The sequence below is a fragment of the Mesocricetus auratus genome, unplaced genomic scaffold (genome assembly GCF_017639785.1).
Source record: "Mesocricetus auratus isolate SY011 unplaced genomic scaffold, BCM_Maur_2.0 Super-Scaffold_100029, whole genome shotgun sequence".
Classification (NCBI taxonomy): domain Eukaryota; kingdom Metazoa; phylum Chordata; class Mammalia; order Rodentia; family Cricetidae; genus Mesocricetus; species Mesocricetus auratus.
The window spans coordinates 15737361-15753293 of NW_024429210.1; the positions used below are offsets into that span (position 1 = coordinate 15737361).

Consider the following 15933-nt stretch of genomic DNA (forward strand, 5'->3'; position numbering starts at 1 on the left):
AGCTCAGAACATTGCACCACTGACAGATAGATTGCCTTTATATTACAACTTCCTTGATAGCTGAGTCTCTCTCTCTCTCTCTCTCTCTCTCTCTCTCTCTCTCTCTCTCTCTCTCTCTCTCTCTCTCTCTCTCTCTCTCTCATTCTACATTGCACCTAAAACACTGAGTACTTTCGAAAACATTGCTCTATGGCAGATAAAATAGGCTATTTATACTGTACATCAGCACCAAAAACTGTAATGGACTCAAGTGAAGTCATTTCATTACTACCAAGAGGCCAGAGAGAGAGAATCTTTCAGAGCTGTTCTTTCATTCATGAGGGATCTCCTAACCTGGACACAAACTGAACTCTTATTCATAAAATATCAGCAATGTACTCACCTGGCTCATAACCTCAAACACCCAATGAATTTATTTGGGTTGCATTTTTCTTCTTATGTTCTGGTCTACTCATTTCTTAATACTTAGAAAAATAAATTACTTAGGCACACAATGTGCAAATACCACTTTCTACATGACCATTTTATACATCTAATTGATATATTTAGTCTCTCGTGTTTCTACTCTAATTAAATGTGGGTAGCAACGGTTACAAAGTTGAAAATAGTTGATAAAGTTTAGTAAAGAATAAGGATTTTTATAATTCGCTTGTAAATGCCACTTTAGTGTGACTATGGAAACATTACAAACCAGTGTGCAAAGCTGGCAGAAAGGAAGCAAGTGCCCACCATGTCTCCACCCAAGTCTGTGTTGCTCTTTCTGGAAATGGCGAGCATGTTAAATGAGGAAGTCACTGTTAGCCTTCACTAAGCAGCCTACTGCCCATCACAGAACCATCCCCAAACCACTGGACACAGAGAATATCCTCCGATAGGAAAACACTGGAAGATATGTTTTCTAAATGAGCCATCTTCGTATAATTGTCCCAGTATTACCATCTCAATAATTCAAAGTGGATTCCTCAACTATGAAGACTGACATTCCTAATCAAAGTGAAAAAGGAGTCACTTATGACTACACAGAAACAGCAATTGAGCCTCCTTTTCCTAGGCAGAAGGAATTCAGTCAAAGGGCGTCTCTCCTGAAATGTGGCTTGAAATTCCACAATACATTGGCAGAGGCTCTCTCCAGCAGGCCACTGGAAAACATTATCTAAATACATTTGTGTCACTAGTTCTCACATACATCCCTCAGTGCCCCTGGTTGATAATGTGATACTTCCCTAGATAATGAAAGGAAGAGAGAGCCATTACCAACAGAAGCAGTACAGCAGGACAATGGGTGTCTGACTCTGAAATAGCATGACAATGACCTTTCTCCTGTAACCTAAGGGCTTGTAGCAGCTGGGACAGGCACCATTAAGGACTGAATGCCAGTCTTCTTCTGTACCCCAACCCCCCTTTGTCTTACCAAACCTCAATTTCTGCATCTCTGAAATGGGGACAATGCCACACTTAGTTCATGCATTTTCAGAAAGTAAAAAGACAGGGTAGCTTCTAGGGGCATATGAACTCCTGCAGTTTCTGTTAAATTTTGTCACTGAAAACAAAATCACAAGTTTTCTTGGCATGCTTAGAACTAGAAAGATAAGAAAATAATTCCTATTGATTTCACAACTGGCAAAGGAATATAAAGCTTGGGGGAAATGGCCACTTATAATTAAGCAGCTCTATTTCTTTTAATTTTTAGAGTAAATGTAATAATATTATAACTCTTTACTTTTATTAACTGCCAGAATCAATCTGAGAACCCATTTCCCGATACTCAGAATGAAAAGAACAGGAGTTTGTTTTCATTAGACACAGAGATGTGGTTTCATATACATGCATGTTTTGCAGAGGCATTATTTAAGCCATAGTGCATATAATGAACAAACTGTAATCATATCTTTGTCCCAACTCAATTACAAAGGGAACTCATAACTTAGAGTCTTGCAATAAATATCTACTTCCAATTTTGGGTTGATCATTAAATATGGTTCACTCTGGGAATCTGTTAAATGCAAGAATGTTAAAATTCACTTACATTACTTAGAACATATTGATTCTCATGACTATTAATCCACATAAAACAAGTGGTTTGTCTACAGAACAGCATTTCAGCAAAATTCTTCTCAACTCCCAGGAGTATCTGGCTCTGTTCAAATCAGAGTTTCAACATTTTCAATCCCAGAAATCTGCTTTTTGTCTCCCTATTGGCATGAAGTTTATTTCTTTTTCTTCTTCTTCTTCTTCTTCTTCTTCTTCTTCTTCTTCTTCTTCTTCTTCTTCTTCTTCTTCTTCTTCTTCTTCTTCTTCTTCTTCTTCTCCTCCTCTTCCTACTCCTTCTAGTTCTTTCCTCTTCTTCCCTCTTCCCCCTCCTCTCCTTCAGTCATGGCCTCTTGAATACATTCTGTTCACTTCATTCCAATAACCTCCTGCCTATCAGATCTTACTCTCAGTAAAGAAATGGAATAAACTATTTACTATTTATAGGCATACGCTTAGTAACAAGACTTAAAAATTAAAGCTCCCACAAATAACTGCATTTCACTAGAATATGTTTGCCAATCAGAATGTTTATAGTATAAAATCCATGAAAATATCCCCATATTTGAAAATATATGAAACTGTTGTTGCTTGATTTTGGTTTTGCTTATAGGCAGGAACAGTCAGTCTCATACTGTAGCGTAGGTTGGCTTAGAACTCACTATGTAACCCAGGCTTCCTTGAACTCATAACAAATTTCTTACCTCTCCCTGAGCCACCACACTCAACTGAAACTCTGATATATGAAATTCTTATGTCACCAAACACTTGGCGCAAAAGTCACTAAAACCATAGCTCGCTACTTTGAACAAAAGAGTCATTGTTTAAACATCTATTTATTAATTAAGATTACAGAGCTATAAGGGTTTCTAATAGTCAACCATAATTTAAATTTTAAAATGAAATTTACTACATTTTAACCTAATAGATGAAGTTATAAGCACAGTTATTTTGGAGGTTAGCCAGGTTTCACAAACATGTCACATGGGAGTTGTGAAAACATAGTGAATATAGGGGTCTACAGCAACCTGAAGAACTATGTTTTTTCACAAGAGATTCACATTAAAATAAAACCTGAAAAATCACTATACCAGTCAAAGTCAGTATTTCCAGGGAACAGTGTCTTATGAGTACCAAGGCAGGTTGTAAAGACTTCTCCAACTACAGCACCCTGTGATTCTGGGACTTGTTACAGTGTAGAGATGGGGGGTGTCAAAAATATCAACACTGCTCTTATGTAACCTAGAGAAGTTACTGCTGAGCAGCTTTGCAGAATGAGGTAACAGCAACAAGCTCTGTCTGCTCTAACCCTGGCCAGACAGGACTTCACACGGGAGCTACTGTGATTAGAAAATCAGAGAGCAAAAAAGATGACAGGTCAACATGAGTGGGGAAAAAAGTCAATAAACTGCCAAATTCCCAGTGTGATAAATAGGGGGGCTGTGGAGCTTTGATGTGCCTTCTCCATTCTAGAAAACAGGAAGAAGAAGAAGAAGAAGAAGAAGAAGAAGAAGAAGAAGAAGAAGAAGAAGAAGAAGAAGAAGGAGAAGGAGAAGGAGAAGGAGAAGGAGAAGGAGAAGGAGAAGGAGAAGGAGAAGGAGAAGGAGAAGGAGAAGGAGGAGGAGGAGGAGGAGGAGGAGGAGGAGGAGGAGGAGGAGGAGGAGGAGGAGGAGGAGGAGGAGGAGGAGAAGGAGAAGGAGGAGGAGAAGGAGAAGGAGAAGGAGAAGGAGGAGAAGGAGAAGGAGGAGAAGGAGAAGGAGGAGGAGGAGGAGGAGGAGGAGGAGGAGGAGGAGGAGGAGGAGGAGAAGGAGAAGAAGAAGAAGAAGAAGAAGAAGAAGAAGAAGAAGAAGAAGAAGAAGAAGAAGAAGAAGAAGAAGAAGAAGAAAAGACTTCCAAACACATGACATAGTGTCATTTGTAATGACAACAGTGAGTTAGTCTGAAAGTCTAAAATAGGTCACATGGAACTCAGGATTTTTTTATCCTTATTTAAAAGGTGTCTTTTCAGAGCTCATGCACCTAATGAGCTCTTGCCTATCACGCTCCTCTTTTCCTTTGTAGCATTAGCTGGACAAGTGACAGAAAATCCGAGTTACACATGATTGGTAACCCCACTGTAGGAGTTTGGTTAGGTTAAATGCATACTCACAATGGGTTATGGGCTTAAAGAAATCAATTTTACCCACTTGAGTCAATTGTGGCAGTCTTAATATTGACCACATTTACTCAAATGTCTGCTGCATATATCTCACAGCTACTCAGGGATCATTTATAAATGCTATGCATATAACACTCTTTCTTCAGGAAAAAGGTGGTTTGGAAAAATTCTTTTGCTCCTTTTCTTGTCTTTAATGGGATGGTGCCAATAGGTCAGAATGTCTGCATATATTATATAGATCTTTATCTGAACCTTTTGTGAGGACAAAGCCAATAACTATTGTAACAGTGCAGATAGTACTTAAGGTATGTGTCTTACATTAAAAGTTGTACACCAAAGTTTAGCATATATAAAAGGGGAAACAGGATGTAAAAACAACTTCTTTTGTCTGTTGCTTGCCTAAGACACTCCATGGGACCACATTTGGAATATGATTCCATTCCAAAACCTATATAAATCTGGAAACATTATTTTTAAAGACATGTAGAGCAGAGTTAGCAACACTAATAAAGCATGGTATACTTTGAACATACTTTTACCAATAAGAGAAAAACAAGATGTTATTGGAGTACATGAGAAAATTAAAAAGACCCAAAGTTTCTTACTTAATTAGAACAAATATATTTCTTTCTGATTTCTTGCTCTTAAGCACAGGTATTTATAAAATAGAAAATTCTAGAATCTATATATGTATATATGTATGCATGTATACACACATATGCATACATGCACACAGTTTTGAGATCATACTTTCTGAAGAAGAGCATATATCTATAATGGCATCACACTACTTAGAGACTGGCCACCTTCATAAACAATATAGTGAATTAAGCTGACTAGAAATGTGATTATCAATATGAAACATCTTTGCCATAAGTAACTTAAAATCATTTTTACTAGCTTAGTGATTTCTTTAGGCATTGGATTTTTCTCACTACTGTATTTTATAGAGAAAAGCCTGACCACAGGTCACTGCTATTTATACCACACTTGAATATAAAATATCTAAAATAGGATGGGAATTGATGTTGATGTCTTCATGGGTTTGCAAAAGCTCAGTATTGAAGAAAAACCTATAAACCATGTGCAGACCACGATGCTTAGAGAGTAAAATAGTTGTAGTGTTTAGGTGCTGTGTTGGACTATGATTTGTCTGAAGGTCCTAAGGACTTCTCAGTTACAAAAATTAAGGGATATGTGCTAGAATTGCAAATTCCTCAAAAAAAGCTGAGAATTTTAATCTTTTCAGTCTCCCAAGATCAAATGTTTCAGCTCACCCAAAAATTATGGGGAGAGATATATACATATGCATATGTACATCATACATACATACATACAAACAAACAAACAAACAAACTCACATACATACATTCATACATACTTGGGAGTCTGGTCTATCTCTGGGCCACAAGTTAAGAAGCTACATTGCCCAGGCTAAACCATGAGCTAATTATTATCCACCTAACCCAAGATAACCTACAGCTTAGTTAACCACCCCACTACTGGCTTTCTGATTTGCATTTCTGATAGCCACATTCTTGCTAAGTGGCTCTCACCTCCATCTTTCATCCCTTCTGACTATAAGAACTGATCACTTCTCAAGTTACAGTCTGCATTTCAGAGAGTTGCTCACTGATAACCAAAGATAGACTAAAATATATATTTAAATGAATAAATAATGTGTGTGTGTGTGAGAGAGAGAGAGAGAGAAAGACAGAGAGAGAGAACATCAAGTTGGTCATAGGACCATTCTCTTTCACATAATTTAATTTTTGCAGATGGAATATAATCAGTATGCAAAAAAATAATGTTAAGAGAAAGCTGAACAATATGGAAATTGGAGAGGAAGGGAAAGACCTGCAGGGGACTGATGCAATCCCCAAAGCCATCCAACCATGGCCCTGATGAGCTCATTCTGTGAGTCAGGTCAATGCATCACCGCCTGTGGACAATGGCCCAGTCCATTTCCTCATAGCTATAACTCTGAAATACTACATCCTACTCCTTTATCCTCAATCAATTTCTCTCATATGGATACTCAATTCAAAATTCCACTTCTGGTTCTCAATCCCCCATGGGCTGCAGCAGTCTATCCCACATCCTTCTACTGACTTCAGTCTCTTCCAAACCACCTTTCTCTTCTGCTGTTTCCCTGTCCTGTCTTTTGAACCCTCTCTCAGTGAGTCTTCATTTTGGTATTTCTCCACTTAATTCAATTTTCAGTCACCCATCCCCCAAAGTGTTGTTCTACACAAAAGCCTCCCAGCGATAATTATTGGAGATATTGTATAAGATAGTTGGGTAACGCTGTTCATTTGTCACCTGCATTCCACTGTTGAAGAATCCAAGCAGGAAATGAATAGCATTGTGCTTTCTTTTTTGTTTGTTTTTTTCTTCAGACATGTGAAAATGTAATTTTGTGACAGTTTTGTTAGGGGTGAGAATTTTGCCTTCTTTTCCCTTCCTGCAGTGGTCACCAGTGTCAACACTGCCTAGGAAGTGAGTAAAGGCCCTTAAGTGACAACAGCCATATCACTGCTTTTTAATCAGGAATGGGTTGGGTGAAATCTCCCTCAAGTGTTAAAAAGATAGCAGTTTATTTAAAGGAAGTATTTACACTCCTCACTAATTACTTAGGTGTGTGCACACCAATACCACCACAGGACATTACATCCTTCAACTATCTTCAATACATCATTAAATTAAATTCAGGAAGAGATGTGGATTTGAATCAGAAACATGCTTCAGCAATTGGGAATATAATAGCTTCCAAATTTCTCACTTTTTTTTTAAAGAAAAGAAAACCAATAGAATCTTCCTTAGAGGCAAAGAACATTTACACAACTGGGCATCTATTCTCAGCACGACTACAAAATTACCGCCCTCATCTGACTAAAGTTTTGCAGCAAAGAAAGTATTTCAGCATTCCCAGGAAAAAAATAATTTAATTCAAAGAAATATATATTTGGACTGGCATTTTAGAAGGAAAGGTCTTCAAAGTATTCATCCTAGATTTTATAATGGAATATATTCTTGCAAAACTTCCTTCTGAGTTTATTATTCCATTCATGGAATTTTGTTTTCTCATGTTTGCTTGCTTTCAGTTTTACAGAGTAGCTTCTATGACTAAATAACCATGTTTGGAGACTGGGTAAAACTAGAGACAAGGGCTCTACTACCATGGATTTCAGTAGCATGTGGGTATAATAAATAAATTAGTATTTTTGTTAGCTAACACATTAGTCCTACTTTGCCATTAGTATTAGATAGAAAAGGGTAACTGGGTAGAATAAAAGGCAACATCAGGAATATTTGGAAAGTCAGGTAATGTTCTGAGCAAGTGAAGAGAAACAAAATGTTAGGTGCTTTCAGGATTAAACCTATTAGTCCATGTGCTGACTTAAGGAAAAGGGACATACAATACATAATCCACCAAAACTGAAGTCAATAAATACAAAACAGAATCCACCAAAACTAAAATCAATAAATACAAAACTGAATCCACCAAAACTAAAATCAATAATAGAAAGGAATCCACTGAAATGAAAATCAATAAATAAAATGAGAGGAAGAAAAATAACAACAACAAGAAAAACGAAAGACTCCTCCTTGATGAGGAATGGATGACTCCAGAATAAAGGAACAGAGCAGGTACAAACAATTAACTAGGAAATGGCAAGCATGCAGGAGGGACTGGGACACAGGGAGGGAGCAGGTAAGATGGCCAAACTGATAAGACAATTAAGCAAGGCATTACTCAGGACTTTAGACTGTGATAGAGGTTTTGATTCTTAGTTGTAGTGAAGGGAGAAAGTGAAATTTTAGAGCATTGGAGTAAAGGGCTGGACATCAGCTTGTGAGGGGATATGAGGTTATCAGCCAAAAGGCCACAGTCTAGAGGAAAGGTCATGATAGCTTCTTCCACAACAAGGCATTGCATTTGAAAAGTGGATAAACCAAACAATTGACAGTGACTATTTGGGGGAATGTGTAGAAATGAATACTTAAAGGGTAAGATTGAAGGCTACATATGAAAGAAATAGAAGATTCTATGCGAGGAATATTGTGTACAGTGTTTGAGCCTTAGTTTGTCAAGTGAATATCATGGAGCTCACCATAAATATCAAACTAAAGGGAAGTACACATCATAGATAGACAGTTAAAAGTTATAGGGCAGTGGGTCTATAATACAGAACATAACTAAATCTATGGGTAAAAATAAGATTACCCAAGACAAGGACATAGAATGCAAAGAGAAGGGCCAGGATGAAGTGTTGAAAGTCTCAAACATTTACAGATGGGGAAAATGAGTCAGATAATGAATGCCAGATGAGAAGTAGCCTGATTCAGAAACAGTAACAGAAGACAAGCTGCCCAAGCCAAGGGAGACCATGTCTAGTCATTAGTGGAAAGTAGCACATCAGCAGATGCTGAGAGGTCATTGCAGAATGCAGCACAAACAGGATGCAAGTATATTAGGTTGGGTCCTAGAGAAGAATGGATTTAATAGTTCAAGCCATGCTGCATGTGTTGTAGGGTCTGTGGGAGATAAGGAAGTAAATATATAGCAGCAAAAAATTCTTAGAAATGTGAGACTAAACTTCATGTGATGGTTTGGGCATGCCTTGATATGTCCAAATTCTTAAATCACCAGGAGTAAAAATCAATTACCATTTCAGATATTGCCTCCCCATGACTGGAGTCTCTCCCATTCACAAGAAAATTCCTGCACCAGGCTTCCATTCCAAATTTGTGACCACTCATTTCACACTCCAAGGATTTACTGTTTAGACCCTGAACATCCTGAGCACAAATGGGCACCATAGACAACCTTCAATAAGGCACCTTCTTACCGTGTCATTTTTCAGACATGTTCTGAAGGCACATTTAACTCATGAGTCTTGCAGTTCAAAAGACTGATGGCTGATAATTTCTTAAGAAAAGGCATAAGGACTCGATTTTTTTAATGTAATAGGGAGTTAAATAAAAAATGTCACTGTTCACTTGTGCTACCTCAACCATAACCGTACTGCATTGAAATTGTCCTTATCTATTCAATAACTAACTGTATCTTGTCGTGTAAAAGCTCTGACATGACAATTAACATCTCTGTTATTCTGCAAGTAAAATTAAATCACTCACTAGTAAAACAGAATAAAGACAACCAGAAAAGGCAGATCTGCCACCTATCTTCTTACCCCCACTCTATCCTTGTATGTCTTTTTCTTTGTAACTTACAAAGAGAGGGTGAAAAAAGCCTTTGCCATTTGCTCTGTGATGTAATATAGCACTCATCCATCCAATTATAACTCAAAATAGGCTCAGATTTGGAAAGTCACTCTACATGTTGAAACCAAACAGACATAGACAAATGGTCATCATTCTTTCCTTATGCACCTCAGATCTCTATCATACTGACTCATGTCCTTCTCAGGGTAACTGTGAAGATCCAGTGAAGTTATATTGACACCAACAAATGCCATTTATTCTGGACCTACTGGGCCAAGCATGGCAACATGTGAATCATGTGGGCTCTATCCATGGCCAGTAAGTTGGCATTTATGTTCCTGTCTCTCAGATTAAAAGTTAAGCAATTTGTCAATGGTCAAACAATCACTAAATAGATAAAGGCTAAATGAATTCAAAACTGACAGAGCCATGCTTTTCCATTGGGCCTTACCACTTTCCCAAATGAAAACTACTTTCAAGATCCAGACTTGAGCATGTGTGAATTAGATGATAGATAGATAGATAGATAGATAGATAGATAGATAGATAGATAGATAGATAGAGATAGCTAGAGATAGATAGGTGACAACTATAGATGGAGACACGTGATGGATAAATAGATCACAGGTGTTAGATTATAGGTATGACATTAATAATGGATGGATGAAGATAGGTAAAAGATAACAGAATCAGAGATCTGTGGGTTTCACAAGCGAGTAGAATCTATGCTTTGGGTTCATATCTCAATTTTTTCTTTATGCCTCAATATCTTCAAATAAAAATTGATATAATAACATACCAAACTAAGAGTTCTTGTAAGTATTAAAGGAGTAGAAATATTTGTATAATGAAATACAAAGTGGAAAATAAAATGTTATGTTAAGATTTTATGTTTAATCATGTGTGTGTATGCATGTGCACTTGTGAGTGCACACATTACAAGCATACAGGTGCTTGTGAAAGCCAGAAGAGGGAATTGAATTCCTGGGCAGCCAGAAGAGCAAAGGGGCACCTGAGAGAGACTTGGATAACTCAACTCCCCCCCAACATTGACCGTCACAAGAAGGACAACATTCTAGACAAAGATTATTCAAAGTTCCTGAGTGGAAAAAATCCCACATTTTTTTCCTTCAGCTTTTTTAAAAAGTTATTTTAATTTGAGTGGAAAGGAAAAGAATCCCTGGCCCTGGACTGTCCCCATCAAGCTAGCATAACTACCATTCTGAATGTCAACAGCAGAACTTGGGGGGGGGGTCAGGTGAAGCTTGGTTTCATCCCTCAATTGCACAGCATTGACTTCAAACGAAAATTATAACCAGGGAGTTGAGTGGTCCCCTGCATTCGCTAGTATCTAAGAGGCAAACAGGCATCAGATTCTTTACCTTCCCATGTCAAGACACAGCAGCAGGCTGCCTGCGCTGTGCCCAGGAGCTGAGTGATGTGTGGAAATGAAGAGAAGCATGAGTCTTATTGCTGGCCCCCACTGATATAACAACCTCAACAAAGGCTCTGCACGCCCAGAATGGTGAGAGACTCCTGCGGGACAGAATACCATTAAGGCTCAAAATGCTACACAGTAACTTTCTCTAAAGATTCCATGGGTTCCTGAGGCCAGGAACTGTGGTGGCTATTAGAAAAGCAAGGACAGACAGTGATACAGCTTTTACATACCTTTCATCTAATTTTCCGCAGGGATAGGGTTAGGGCTGACCATTGCTAAGAACACAGCATTAAAGCTCCTGAAAGCAGAATAAGAGAATAGTGACCTCACACCAGCCTGGCATCCAGAGCAGGAATCAGTAGAGCTGAATTAGGCCATGGGAGCCAGCACATGGCATCTACACTTGCTCCTTCAGGACCTGTAATATGCCCTTTTTCCCAACTGCTTCCTTGATGCCACACCACCCAGCCCTGATGACATCAGTACACCGGTAATATCAGAAATGAGGTCTATGGGACATTGAACTTCTATCTGAAGAATGAAAGGCAGACTGAAAACCCCTGTTTCTGCTTCCAGCTATCAGCACAGGGTTGAACCTTCCAGGCCTTGTCATAGCTGGAGACTTCCTCTGGCTGAGGAGGGTACTTGTGTCCCTATTGGCTGTGGCCTGTAGAAGGAGCACGTGGATGTAGGAGTGAAGGAATTCTGCCTAGTGCTGAATAAACCAGGCCGTAGGTTCCAGAACATTTGAGAGTCACTGAGCTTCCCAGGCACTTCTGAGAACTATAGAGAAGAGTATGGGTTCCTCTGTCAACCATTATCTGCTACACAACCTAAAGGACACAGACCCTGTGGTAAGGGGCATCTAGGGATAGCTTTTAAAGCTTTGAGGGGCTTTTACGGAGAAGTTTTAAAACAACGATCTCAGAGCACTAAAATGTCCTCTCCCCAGACTTGAAACCAAATTTCCCCTATCCAGATGGCTTCCAAGGCCAAGAGGGAGTGGGACCCTGCTGCTTTTTTTATGTTGGTCTTGATTGTTGTTAACGATCCCCAGCTGTAAGGCTCCCACATCTCTTTAACCTCTCTCTGGTTGGCCACACATGTCTCTGCCTGTCTTGCAGGGAAAATGGAACACAACACGGGGCCCTTTCCCCAGAGCATACGCCATACAACTCATGCAGGTCAGCTGCCAAATGGACCCTAAACTTGGCCTGATCACATTGGCAAGATCCCTAGGCTGTTCTGGGAAAAGTTGGTGTTGGCATCCTACCTCCTGGAGGTGACACGGAGCCATCCCACGAGCCTGAAAGGAAGATGGGGCACTCAGTAGCCTGTGGCTAGTGCTCTGATGCTTCCTCTTCCAGTGTGCAGGAATCACTGCCTTCAAAGGCATCACCGCTGGGGAATGTATTACATGTGATGGATTCTGATTCTAGAATCAGACTCCTTACCTCAAAATTACTTTCCAGAATGTTCAGCTAATGCTATAGGATGTTCACAACAGTTTTTCTGGTATTCTTACTCATCTTTCAAAAATCTTTGGAATGACAACCCTGTAGATTCAGGAGTCACAGAGACGAAACAAGAGCGCTGGTCAAGCCAGATTGGGGCAAAACATAAAATGAAGTCTGAAGATAGGTAGTGTTCAAAATAGAGGAGACTCTGGACAGAAACAGCAGAAAAGCAAAGGGAGACGATAGACAGGGTTATATGGCACATACCATGCAAGTCTTCCAGGATATGTAAGAGGTGCTAATTGGGATGTTAGGGGATGGAGGTAGGCAAAGCCTGGGACAGGGGACACATAGCTCAGAATGCGAGAACAAGATCTTGGATCTGACCCCAGAGAAAGCAAAGAAATAACCCAGATATCCCCATAGAAACTCCATCAAAGGACATTATATGGAGCAGGTCTTTAATGAAATCTCCTCCCAAGGCAAGCTCCTGGGCTGTTCTATCCAGGTTACTGACTGGCCCACACTTCTGACCATTTGTTGATTAGTAAAGGACAACTGAATGTTTTGCTTCTGTTGCTTTAACTGTTTTTTCCCAGTAGGCTGGTTTTGCCTAACAGTAGTACCAATCCAAGAATGCAGGGAACTATTGGCTCTTATATGCTGCAAAATAATAGACAAATACTGCAACAAACTTGAAAATCTCTGTGTGAAAATGCCTTGAAGTTGTTTCAACATTACAGAAAGTAGCAGCTTAGTTTCCCTCCCTGACACACACATATTCTCTATAGCACTTCCAGGCCCCCGCAGCACCAATCAGTTGCCTGCCCGGGGCCCTTCAGCTAGGTCCAAATGAAATGCCCCAAGTCCAGGTGAGCCTTCTCAGGGTTTTAAAAATGGACCCAATAAAGAAAATGTGATTTCCAAGCATAGAATCAAGTTTCCTTTGTTTTTTCATTTGATTCTGGGCCAGAGGGAGCAAGACCCTCTCCATTTCTTTATTATAATCCTAAAGAGGAAGAAAGGAAGAGATTTGAATCTTAACCCTGAAAACCCTGGCCAGGAGCAGTACAGTGGCATCCAGTCCATAGACCAGGCAGGCAAATGCAAGGCTAGGCAGAGGCATCTCAGCACACAGTGTGACAATGGCTCTGCCATGTTAACAGAGCCTTAACCCTTTGGAGACCCTGCCCCCTTCCCCACATTCCCACTTTCCTCTCTCCCAGGTAGTTCCAATATAAGATGGTTTTTCTGGGGACTAGATAGATTGCTTAGGAGTTAAGAGTGCCTCTGCTTTTCCAAGGACCAGAGACCAGTTCTAACCTCCCAGGACAGGCAGCTCACAATTGCCTGTAACTTCAGCTACAGGGCATCTGACCCCTTTTTCTGGCCTTCAGATACACAAGCATATACTCTGCTCTTCAATTCATTCTTTGCTAAAGTGTAAGCACAAAGAAAACCAGGAAATCTCTGGTTGTAGAGACAGGGTGTTAAAGAAAAGGTGTGCTGACAGACTTCGGGCACTACTTGTGTGAAGACTCTTGGTTTAGACAAGCTATCACTCCAAAAAGGAGAATGAGTTTTACATTTCCCTCATCCCACTACTCTTATTATTCAGCCTTTATAACACAGAAAACCCAAATAAAGCTGTACTGAGCTGGCTCTATACCTCTAGCACACCCAGCATGCATACCTAAAAGAAGAATCAGTTCAAACAGCAAACAGAATAAACTTAGGTCGAAAGCTTAGTATAAGGCAGTGTCCTCCACACACAAGTTGGTCCACCTTTACATCTCTGGGATGACAGTTTGCTTACAACCACAATATAGATGAGTGATGAGGAAGGTCCTTCTGTGTATATGTTGTCTTATTGGTTGACAAATAAAGCACTGCTGGCCAACAGAGAAGCAAGATAGGTGGGACTAAGAGTAGAGGAGGATTCTGGGAAACAGAGCCACAGTCAGTCACCATGTAGGACACCAGAGGAGTTAGAGGTCCGGACCCTTTCTCTGGTAAGAGAAGACCATGTAGAAATACTCAGATTAGCAGTTATGGGTTAATAATTAAGTCAGAGCTAGCCAACAAGAAACCATTCCAAATGGCCAACAGCTTTATAATTATTATAGTGTCTCATGTGTTATTTGGGGGCTGAGATAGCAGCAGGACCCAGGCAGCTGGCAGGAAAGAGTACACATTACAGATGAGGTCAGGGAGAACTCAGCTAGATTGAGACTCAGACCTGTTTGTTCCCAAAGCCTACTCTTTCCCTCCATCCTGTGGCAAAGAAAAAGCAGCTTGAAGTCTTAAAAAGCAAATAAAATAAAATGTTTACCTCTTTTGTAACTTGAATAAGAATGGGCCCCATGGGTCCATTTATTTAAATTCTTAGGGAGTGGCACTATTTTAAAGGATTAGGAAGTGTGGCCTTGTTGGAAGAAGTATGTGACTGTGGTGGGGCTTAAGGCTTCAAATGCCCAAGCCAGGCCCAATGTCACTCTCACTTCCTGTTGTCTGCAGATCCTGATGTAGAACTATCAGCTTCTGCCCCAGCATGATGTCTGCCTGTGTGTTACCATGTTTCCCACCATAACAACAAGGGAGTAAACCTCTGAGGTGTAAGCAAACTGCAATTAAAGGATTTCTTTTATAAGAGTTGCCGTGGCCATGGTGTCTCTTCACAGCAATTGAAAACTAAGACAACCTCCTTTGGGAGGACATGTAGTACACATGTACAGTCCCAGTCACTGTGTGCAGAGTCACAGAAACAAAGGCAGCAAACACGGAAGAAGGATTGAAAATGAAAAGTTCACATTTCCAGACCTCATGAAACAAGACCATTTGTATGCACGAGCCAGAGTATATGAAACGCAGTGCCGCTGCATTGCTTCAAGACACACATCAGCCCTGCCAAGTGGACAGTTAGGAAAATTCTGTCCAGAGAATTGCTGCGATTTTCCTCAAATGCCAAAAGTCAGTCTGTTAAAAAATCACACCCTGGGGATAGATCTGCAATCCATCTCTGACTCCATGTCATGTTTCCTCAGTTTACTTCCATTGAAAAGGAATATTTTTTCCCAGTGCTCCTAAGGCAAGGATCAGCCTAGCTAATGAAAAGCAAGCTGTCTCTTCTTGCTGCTGTACACAATGGTCAAATAACAAAATGCAGGTTCTGTTCCTGGCATGTTTGTTGTTGGTGATGATGTAGAAACTGGTGTTCGACAGCTTTATTTTCTCTAAGCTGGGAAGGTCCTGCTGGGAGAATTGGGAATGAAAAAACTTTTGATTTTGACTAGAAGTAAAACAGTTGGATAAACATGACATGACATGGATGTCAGAGTGCATAATGTCAGAAAGCATAAAAATGGGACCAGGGAACTCACAGACACGGGCAGAATACATATAGCTGAGATTCAGGAGTGCGGTGGAGCCCTCTGCATGCTTATGGTATTGCAAGCTCTCAGAATGGAGTTCTGAAAACAAGCAAAAAAAGAAAAAGATATTAAAAATTAACAATTATCTTTTTACCACGATATTATTAAAAATAAGGTAAAGCCCCAAAGTCACTAAGTAATTTTAGAACAGGGATTGTGTGCCAGGGACAGGCAACACATGGGGTCATT

At 39.9% G+C, this 15933-nt stretch overlaps 1 long non-coding RNA gene across 1 annotated transcript in view; it reads right to left on the reverse strand.

Moving 5' to 3' along the window:
- LOC110340934 overlaps nucleotides 1-12267 on the reverse strand; it is a 394404-nt gene extending 382137 nt beyond the window's left edge. Inside the window, exons 1-2 of the long non-coding RNA XR_005871771.1 lie at nucleotides 12130-12267; nucleotides 11087-11154 (exon numbers count right to left, since the gene is read on the reverse strand). This is a non-coding gene — a long non-coding RNA (uncharacterized LOC110340934). The remainder of the gene's footprint in view (nucleotides 1-11086; nucleotides 11155-12129) is intronic.
- Nucleotides 12268-15933: the final 3666 nt, after the last annotated feature.